The following is a 9,103-nucleotide window of genomic DNA, read 5'->3' as shown; positions in this document are numbered from 1 at the left end:
AACTCCACTGTGCAGTTCTTAGGTAAAAGAAGTATGAAAAGCAAAAATTAGCCAGGTGTAGTGGCACATGCTGATAATCCCAGCTACTTGGGAGGCTGAGGTGGGAGGATCACCTGAGCCCCAGAAGTTGAGGCTGTGGTAAGCTGTGATCACACCACTGCACCACTGCAGTCTAGCCTGGGTGACAGAACAAGACTCTATCTCAGATAAAAAAAAAAAATTATGTGAAACACAAAAAACGAAAACCTCAACAAATGTTTGTTCAGGATCCTTCCTTATGAGAACAGACTTGCACTCCAGATTCAAAGGCTCAGATCCTCGGGGCCTTGCACGACTGCTCCCTACCTATCCCCCAGTGCCTTTTCTTAACTGGCTCCTCGGTGCCACCCAAAATTTACATGCTGAAGCCCTAATTCCTAGTGTGATGTTATGTGAAGAAGGTAGCATTGAGGGTAATTAGATCATTAGGGTGGAGCCCTCATGAATGAGATTAGTACTCTTTCATGAAAAGACACAAAAGAGATGATCTCTGTTTACCACGTGAGCATACAGCAAGTAGGCGGCCTTCGGCAGATCAGGAAGAGGGCCACGACCAGACACCTCATCTGTGTGCAGCTTGATTTTAAACTTCCCAGCCTCCAGACTGTGAAAAATAGACATTTGTTGTTTAAGTCGCCCAGTCTATGGTATTTTCTTACAGCTGCCTGAACTAAGACATCTACCTACTCAGTTCTCAAGGTCTGCAGAAACTTCAGTGTGAAAACAGCCCATCCCACTGAGAGGGTGCCAAGTCAGTGATGTGGAAAGCTCTGATTTTGTTCTTGATTCTCTGTTGATAATAAAATATAGTATGGGTTCATTCTAAACTTCTTGTGCATAGGAATGTATTCATTCTTCTTTCAAATTTAAAATGAGGTTTAACAAAGCACTCGTGGTATTTTTTGTTAGTTTGAATTGAGGTCTTTCATCTGATGGTAGGTATTTCCTGCCCTGCAGAAGGAGGTGACTGTGGCATCTGACAAGTGTGCCTGTGAATTCACACTCGCTTGCATTGCTTTGCAAGTATCTATGTCTGTGCGGAAGACTAGATTGGCACTGGGAGCACGCTAAAGAAAGGCACTACTGGCCGGGTGCGGTGGCTCAAGCCTGTAATCCCAGCACTTTGGGAGGCCGAGGCCAGTGGATCACGAGGTCAAGAGATCGAGACCATCCTGGTCAACATGGTGAAACCCCGTCTCTACTAAAAATATTTTAAAAAATTAGCTGGGCATGGTGGCACGTGCCTGCAATCCCAGCTACTCGGGAGGCTGCGTCAGGAGAATTGCCTGAACCCAGGAGGCGGAGGTTGCAGTTAGCCGATATCGCGCTATTGCACTCCAGCCTGGGTAACAAGTGTGAAACTCCATCTCAAAAAAAAAAAAAAAAAACAAAGAAAGGCACTAATGTTTTATCCCCGCTTTCCTGACATTTTGCCTTATTATGTTGGTGGATGGAGAGATGTATCTTCATTTTAATTCTGGAAATGATTAACTTGTCCCCCAAACTGAAAGAGAAAACTTAGTCAATCAGATTTTGACTTTCATGTTCAAGGTCATGGCAGTTGTTTGCAGATTTTCCTCTTAAACAAGTTTCCTTCCAGGCTTAAGCTGTGGATTTTCTCCTAAGCAAAGTCTTCATCTGCTCCAGTGCCTGTTCCAACTTGAAACCTAATTTGTGGACATTCCTTACTCCTAATCTTTCAAAGTCACAAGAGATATTAGTATGTTCTTAACTCGTGGAATAGGAAGTGAATACGGATGCAGGGGCTGGAGCCCAAGGAGGAAAAATGAATTTCAATCCTTTAGCATCCAACAAGTACAACAAACACTTAGAGAAAACCTACACCTTGTAATGAACTGATAAGAGCTTATAGAGCCCCTGTTTTATCTACCTCAAGAAACGTGTACTCTACTTGTGGAGGCAAATGCATAAATACAGGTAAATATACTATTATGGGGAATGAAGAGCTGGCACCTCCGCCCACAGTGCATCCTATTTCCTTTCATTCCTCCACACTGTACTGTATGACTATCGGTGTCTGTGTCTGTCTCCCCAGCTCCACTGTGCAGTTCTTAGGCAAACGAAGTATGAGAAGCAAAAATTAGCCAGGCATAGTGGCACATGCTGATAATCCTAACTACATGGGAGGCTGAGGTGGGAGGATCACTTGATCCCCAGAGGTTGAGGCTGTGGTAAGCTGTAATCACACCACTGCACCACTGCAGTCTAGCCTGGGTGACAGAACAAGACTCTATCTCAGAAAAAAATAAAAAATAAAAAAGAATTATGTGAAACACAAAAACGAAAACCTCAACAAATGTTTGTTCAGGATCCTGCCTTAACCTCTGAGAACAGACTTGCACTCCAGATTCAAAGGCTCAGATCTTCGGGGCCTTGAACGTCTGCTCCCTAACTATCTCCCAGTGCCTTTTTTAAATAACTGGCTACTAAATAAAGCATCGATCTTTAAAATATTTAAAAGAAAATTAATTGAAAAAATATGAATGGAGTGTTTACTCTTTGTCAGTCACTGCATAAATGCAATTTATACAGTAAACCAAATATGAACCACATATAATTTGATTCCAGATTTCTGTTGACTCATGTTTTAAGTGGAGACAAACATGTAAACAGATCATTCCTTTTTTCCTCAAACTTGAAATTTGAAAAATGTAATTGTAGCAAATTACATTGCAGCAAAACCCTAAAAATATTAAAATATATAAAGCTGAAAATGAAAGTATCTACTCATTCTTTAGAGAAACTACTGTCAACAATTTTGGTATGTATCATCCCTAACTCCCTTCTGTCTCTCTTTCTTTTTCTCTCTCTCTGTCCTCTGTCTTGACACACACACACACACACACACACACACACACACACACACACACACACTCTGTTTCTCTCCCACCCTCAAAATTTATGGCAAAGCATCCTTTCACATCCTTTTCTCATCCTTTCTCTCAGAATAGAGAATATCAATTTGTATGCCATTTGCAATGACTACATCCTCCATTGATGGATATTTCAGTTGTTTTCAAATTTTACAGTCTCAGATAATTCTTCAATGATTTTGTATAAAAGAAATGTATTGGCCGGGTGCGGTGGCTCACGCCTGTAATATTCCAGCACTTGGGAGGCGGAGATGAGTGGATCATGAGGTCAAGAGATCCAGACCATCCTGGTCAACAGGGTGAAACCCCGTCCCTACTAAAAATACAAAAATTAGCTGGGCATGGTAGCGGGTGCCTGCAGTCCCAGCTACTCCGGAGGCTGAGGCAGGAGAATTGCCTGAACCCAGGAGGCGGAGGTTGACATGAGCCGAGTTCGCGCCATTGCACTCCAGCCTGGGTAACAAGAGCGAAACTCTGTCTCAAAAAAAAAAAAAAAAGGATATATTTGCTATTCTTCTACTACTCTTCAAACTGTGCTTCCGTGTATACTCCTTCCAACTACATATGGGCATGCTTATTACCCCCATTCTAGTAAACTATAAACAATGGCTATGATTACTCTATTTTTCTAATTAAAATTTTGCCTTCTTATTTTAACATGTTAAAATTAAAGATTGAGCCAATACTTTTCTCCTTCTCTGAGTTGCCTGCCCATTTCTATTGGATTCTCCCCATCTCTTTGGTATAGCTTTTTAGGAATTCTCTCTGGGTTATGTAAATTAATCCATTATATGTATTGTAATTTTTTATTTTTTTTTACTTCCTATTGTATTTATATTGTTTTCATTATGTAGTTTAAAAATATTTGTATGTCTGCCAATCTTCATTTACAGCTTTTTCATCTAGCTCTGGAAAGAGATATGTGAGAGGCAGGATAAAGGAGCAGATAAACGCCACAGCGGCACCAACAGAGTGGAGGACTGCAGAGAATGGAAGGGCCACGCTGCCCCGGTAGGGACCTGGCTGGCTTCCTCTGAAAGCAAACTTTGAGAAGGGTTTAGAAGGAGGATCTGGGCATTGCCATGAGAAGAAGAATGGGAAACTCACAGGGAGACCAGCTGTAGTGAAGTTGGACCCCGTAACTCTGTGGCAGATGTGGGAACAAGTGTGATTGAGAGTGTAGGGGTGTCATGGGAACCGAGATCACCAGCGGGGGGTTGGAAGCACGAGGATGTGAGGACGTCCATTTCTTGGCATATGAGGCCAGATTTAAATGCCACTCTCGATTCACCTTGATTTGCAGGGGCCTGTGAAGGCAGAGTCTAGCTCCGTTCTAAAACCCCAGGGGGAACTTGAATCCCTAAAGGTTGAAAAACTACCTATTAACCCGAGATTAGGTCAAAAATATGCTTTGGGGATTTGCTTAAGGAGAAATTCAGAACCCGGTTCTGCCACAGGGAGGAAATAACAATGGAGGGTGGCCTTCTATCAGTCAGTGATGAGGTGGAGGCGGTGACCATCAGGATACAGCCTGTGTCCTCCCCCAAGCCTGGACTCCGGTGGGCGCTTCCGCGGCAGAGGCATGGGGAAGGGCGCCCCCTAGTGGTTGTTGATCGGCAGCTCAACATCTACTTGGCACTGGGCAGGTGTCCCGGGAAGGTCCTACCTCCCGAGCCAGCTTCTCAGTCTCTTCTTGGCACCGGGATTGTCTCAGAAATGTTGGAAGGATGAAGGGAGAGAGAGAGAAGTAAGTATGATCCAAAAGAGAGAAATAAGTTTAGAATGTAGAGAAAGAACACCTGGGAAGATCAAAGGGAAAAATGCAAATAAAAACAAAGGAAGATGAAATGCTCCATTCTAAATATGGCAAAGTGGATTTTTCTTGTTTGCCCTAACACGCTTGCATGCCTGCGGCTTGGCACTGTCCCACCTTGATTTCTGGGGCCGGATTCAGGCCTAAAACTGGTGTAACAGAAAGGGGCTTCTGTTCATGTGCTTCACGGCTGAGGAACAGCCGGCTTTTTTAGCGTATCTCAGCACGGGACACATGGGACACCAGCTCACTGAGGCCATCAATAAGACAGGACACTGGAGGGAGGTTTCAAGAGGGAAAGTGTCCACTGGGATGGGCCATGGGGGAGAACAGGTAGCAGGTTCAGAGAGAAGCATGTGCTCCCTGGGGAGAGCAGCAGGTCTGTGAGGCACTCAGAGAGCCGAAATAGAAAGTCCTGGGCCCAGCGATGAACGAGGGAGGAAGAAAACAAGCTGCAGCAGCCACCTCAATACTCACCTTGTCCGAGACCCTTTACGTGTGAGATGTTATGATCCATTCCCAGCTACAAATCTCTTGTCCATTCTTCTGGATATTGTGTGTGTGTGTGACTGGAGTGTTGCAAAGTTGTTTGATAATGGACTGTAAATCTTATTTCCTCCACTAAGTGGAACATGTGATCGACACTATTTCTTGCTCCCCACCACATCTTCAGGACCTGTGCTTCAAACAAAATAAGACCTCAGGAAGTCACTGTTAGGTGAAAAGTGTAAGAATAAACAAGAATCATTCATCTGTACACTTCCAGTTTCCCCACACACACAGCAGATCCATCACTGGTAGTCCACTGCTGATGAATGAATGAATGGCCTCCTGGGAGCCCAGCTTTGGTGGATGCTAGGTTAGCTATGAGCTGGAAGATGTTGTGTAAACGTTTGCCTGATTTGAACCACTGGTGGGAACTTTGCTCAAATGCAGGATGTGGTCTGAGAGTTTCTCCTCTTCATGTTTTTGAGGGTGGGGGTTGGGTATTAAAAGTGCCTCTGATTTGCTGGTGGGGTCTGAGCAGGTGCTGCCAGATCTGCAGAATTGAGAGCTGGGGAGGAAAAAGGAAAAAGAGGATGTAAGCAGCAGCCAGTAACGAGAATGAAGCTACTCACAGGGATTCATGTGGTAGAAGACAGACCGCGCCTCTGGAGGGCATCTGAGATCATCGCTCATTGCCCTCGGGCCTGCCCCACCTCTCATAAGACAGAGGCAAGGGGCTTTATAAAATGGGGATAATAAGATTACCTCCCTGGGAGGTTGTTTGAGGGAATGAAATGTGATCATGCAAATGAAGCACTTAGCATAGTACCTGGCTCAGAGTGTCCACTTGATAAACGTTATCTAGTCTCACGTCCCAATAATTCATCTTCATTTCAACTTTCTGTCACACTGATAAAGAAGGAGGTTGGCCAGGTGCAGTGACTCATGCCTGTAATCCCAGCACTTTGGGAGGCTGAGGCAGGTGGATCACTTGAGGTCAGGAGTTCAAGACCAGCCTGGCCAAATGGTTAAATTCCGTCACTACAAAAATTACAAAAATTAGCTGAGCGTGGTGTGGGTGCCTGTAATTCCAGCTACTCAGGAGGCTGAGGCATGAGAATCGCTTGAACTGAGGAGGCAGAGATTGCAGTGAGCAGAGACTGTGCCATTGTACTCCAGCCTAGATAACAGAGCAACACTCCATCTCAAAAAAAAAAAAAAAGAAGGTAAAAAGTGTTGAGGAGATGAAGCCTGTGGTGTCAGGGTGGCCCTTCTGTGGAATCATCATCCCCTGCCTGACCTGACCTTTCACTGTCTGCGGGGAAACTGGGCTGGACTGTAGCTGCCAAAGTCCACGGTCTTTGTCATTCCCTGTGTCACGGGTTGCGCCCCCTGGGAGCAGGTGTGGAGTTGAGGTGTGAGTGCAAGTTGTTAATCAGAAATTATCAGCTGTGAAAGGAAAGAGGGAGCAAGATTGGGCAGAGGGAGAGACTCAGTTTGGATGCAGCTCTGACAAAGCTTCAGCCAACCGAGCCAGAAGATCCAGAACGAGTGACGTCCACCAGAGTCGACTCACTTCGGACCAAAATGCCTCGGTTTTTATACCTCCTCCTCGTTCAGCCACGAGTGGGCTTCCCTGGTAAGTCAGGACCTTGGGTAAAGGGGTTCTTTGCCTTATCTGTGTCTGAAGCAGACCCTGAAACCACTGGCAGCAGAAGGTTGTCTGCTAACTGAGCCCCACAGTGGGCAGCCAGTCCCTAGAATAAGTGCTGTTTGAGAAGACAGGCCTTTCACCTGCACCCCCTGGGGTCTGGCACATGGAGGCAGATGCTTATTATTCTAATTATTGTTTAAAGAATCCCGTTTGCTTAAGTGTTGCTGTTCATGGCCCGCTTTCACAGACACGGTCTCATACTGCAGGTTGCATGGTGATGAGGGGGTCTCTGGGCAAATTGGAAGCAGCAGTCAAAGTAGAGATAATCAAAAAGCTCATTCACTGGCTTAGGATGGAGCGAGTGGGTCTTGGTCTTTCCAAATGATCTGATACACTTGGGATGGAAAACCTCTTTCCAGCTTATCTGACTGTGGGTATGGGGAAGGCTTGGAGTGGGGCTTGGCTGAAGAAGTCAGCATCCCAAGTGCTGGAAGACATAACTGAGGAGGAGGAGACAGCTGAGGAGGAGGCAGTGCTCAGAGCAGCTAAGCCAGGGAAGAGATGATGTGGCTTGAGCATAAAAGCACAGCCTGAGGACGCAAAGCACCAGGCCTCTCCTCCTAGTTCTAACGATAGCTTAGAACTAGGCAAATTCCTCCCCACCCCACCCACCCCAGGTTTCAGTTCTTCTACCTTCTCTATGCACACTAACTCATCTTCACTAAAATGCTTCACACATTTAATAAGTATTTGTGGGCTGGGTGTTGTGACTCACACCTGTAATCCCAGCACTTTGGGTGGCCGAGGCAGGCAGATTACCTGAGGTTGGGAGTTCAAGACCAGACTGATCAACATGGAGAAACCCTGTTTCTGCTAAAACTACAAAATTAGCCAGGTGTGGTGGTGGGTGCCTGCAATCCCAGCTACATGGGAGGCTGAGGCAGGTGAATCGCTTGAACCCGGGAGGCAGAGGTTGCTGAGAGTTGAGATCACACCATTGCACTCCAGCCTGGGCAACAAGAGCAAACTCTGCCTTGAAAATAAATAAATAAATAAATAAATAAATAAATAAATAAATAAATAAATATTTGTGGCCTCCTCCGGTCATGACTGTGTAACTCTCACACCATAAACTAGGATATTATATAAAATATAAGAAATAATTGTTTTCAGACATTGGGCAAGACCCAATGCGGGGCTGTGAAAACAAATGAGGCGAGCCCTCCCACAACCCCAGGTTTGTGTCTCATGCAGACTGCAACACATGGAGGGGCCTACGGAGAGCATGCAAGTCCCACCGAGACACAGAATGGAGTTTGAAGGGGTTGGGAGGCTTGGAAGCGTCACAATAGAATGCCAGAGATAAGGGAGCAGTACCAAAAAGAGCTTCGGAAACCTGCACGTGTTTCCCTCAGATCTTTGGCTGAGTACAAAGTTCTACATACAGGGGGTGAGACTACAGGAGAATGGGCAAAAACGACAACAACAACAGAAATTCCCAAGGAAACGAGCACCACCAGATATCTGGAAGCTGAGTAACCACTGGAGCTTGCACGGGGCTGGGGGACGTTTGACTTAAGGCCTGCTAGAGTGGAAAGTCCTTCTTGAGCAGGTAGGGATTTAATAGAAACCTCAGAAGGGTCAAGCCTTAGTTAAGGGCTGCCCTAGCCCCTTGGTAAGGGTGACTCTAGACCTGTTCTAACGAAGTCTAAACTCAAGCTTCAAAATGTTGGAGTTGAGTGGGGCACAGTGGCTCATGCCTATAATCCCAGCACCTTGGGAGGCCGAGATGGGAGGACTGCTTGAGTCCAGGAGTTTGTGACCAGCCTCGGCAACATAGAGACTCTGTCTTTACAAAAACTAATTTAAAGTAATTAGCTGAGCATGGTGGCAAAAACCTGTAGTCCTAGCTACTTGGGAGGCTAAAACAGGAGAATTGTTTGTGCTCAGGAGGTCAAGGCTACAGTGAGCTATGATCACACCACTACGCTCCAGCCTGGGCAACAGAATGTGACCCTGTCTCAATAAAAGAAAGAAAGAAAAGAAAGCTCATGTCAATCTCCAAATAAATTAACTGCCTGGCCACAAAATCTAAACATTCAACAACAATGTAACATTTATAATGTCAAGCATCAAATTAAAAAAATCACCAGATAAACCAAAAAACAGGATATGTGACTATACAACCAGGATAAAAACTTGTCAATAGAAACAGAT

Source organism: Callithrix jacchus, chromosome 7 (genome assembly GCF_049354715.1).
Source record: "Callithrix jacchus isolate 240 chromosome 7, calJac240_pri, whole genome shotgun sequence".
NCBI classification, from domain to species: Eukaryota; Metazoa; Chordata; class Mammalia; order Primates; family Cebidae; genus Callithrix; species Callithrix jacchus.
This window is presented reverse-complemented; position numbering follows the sequence as displayed.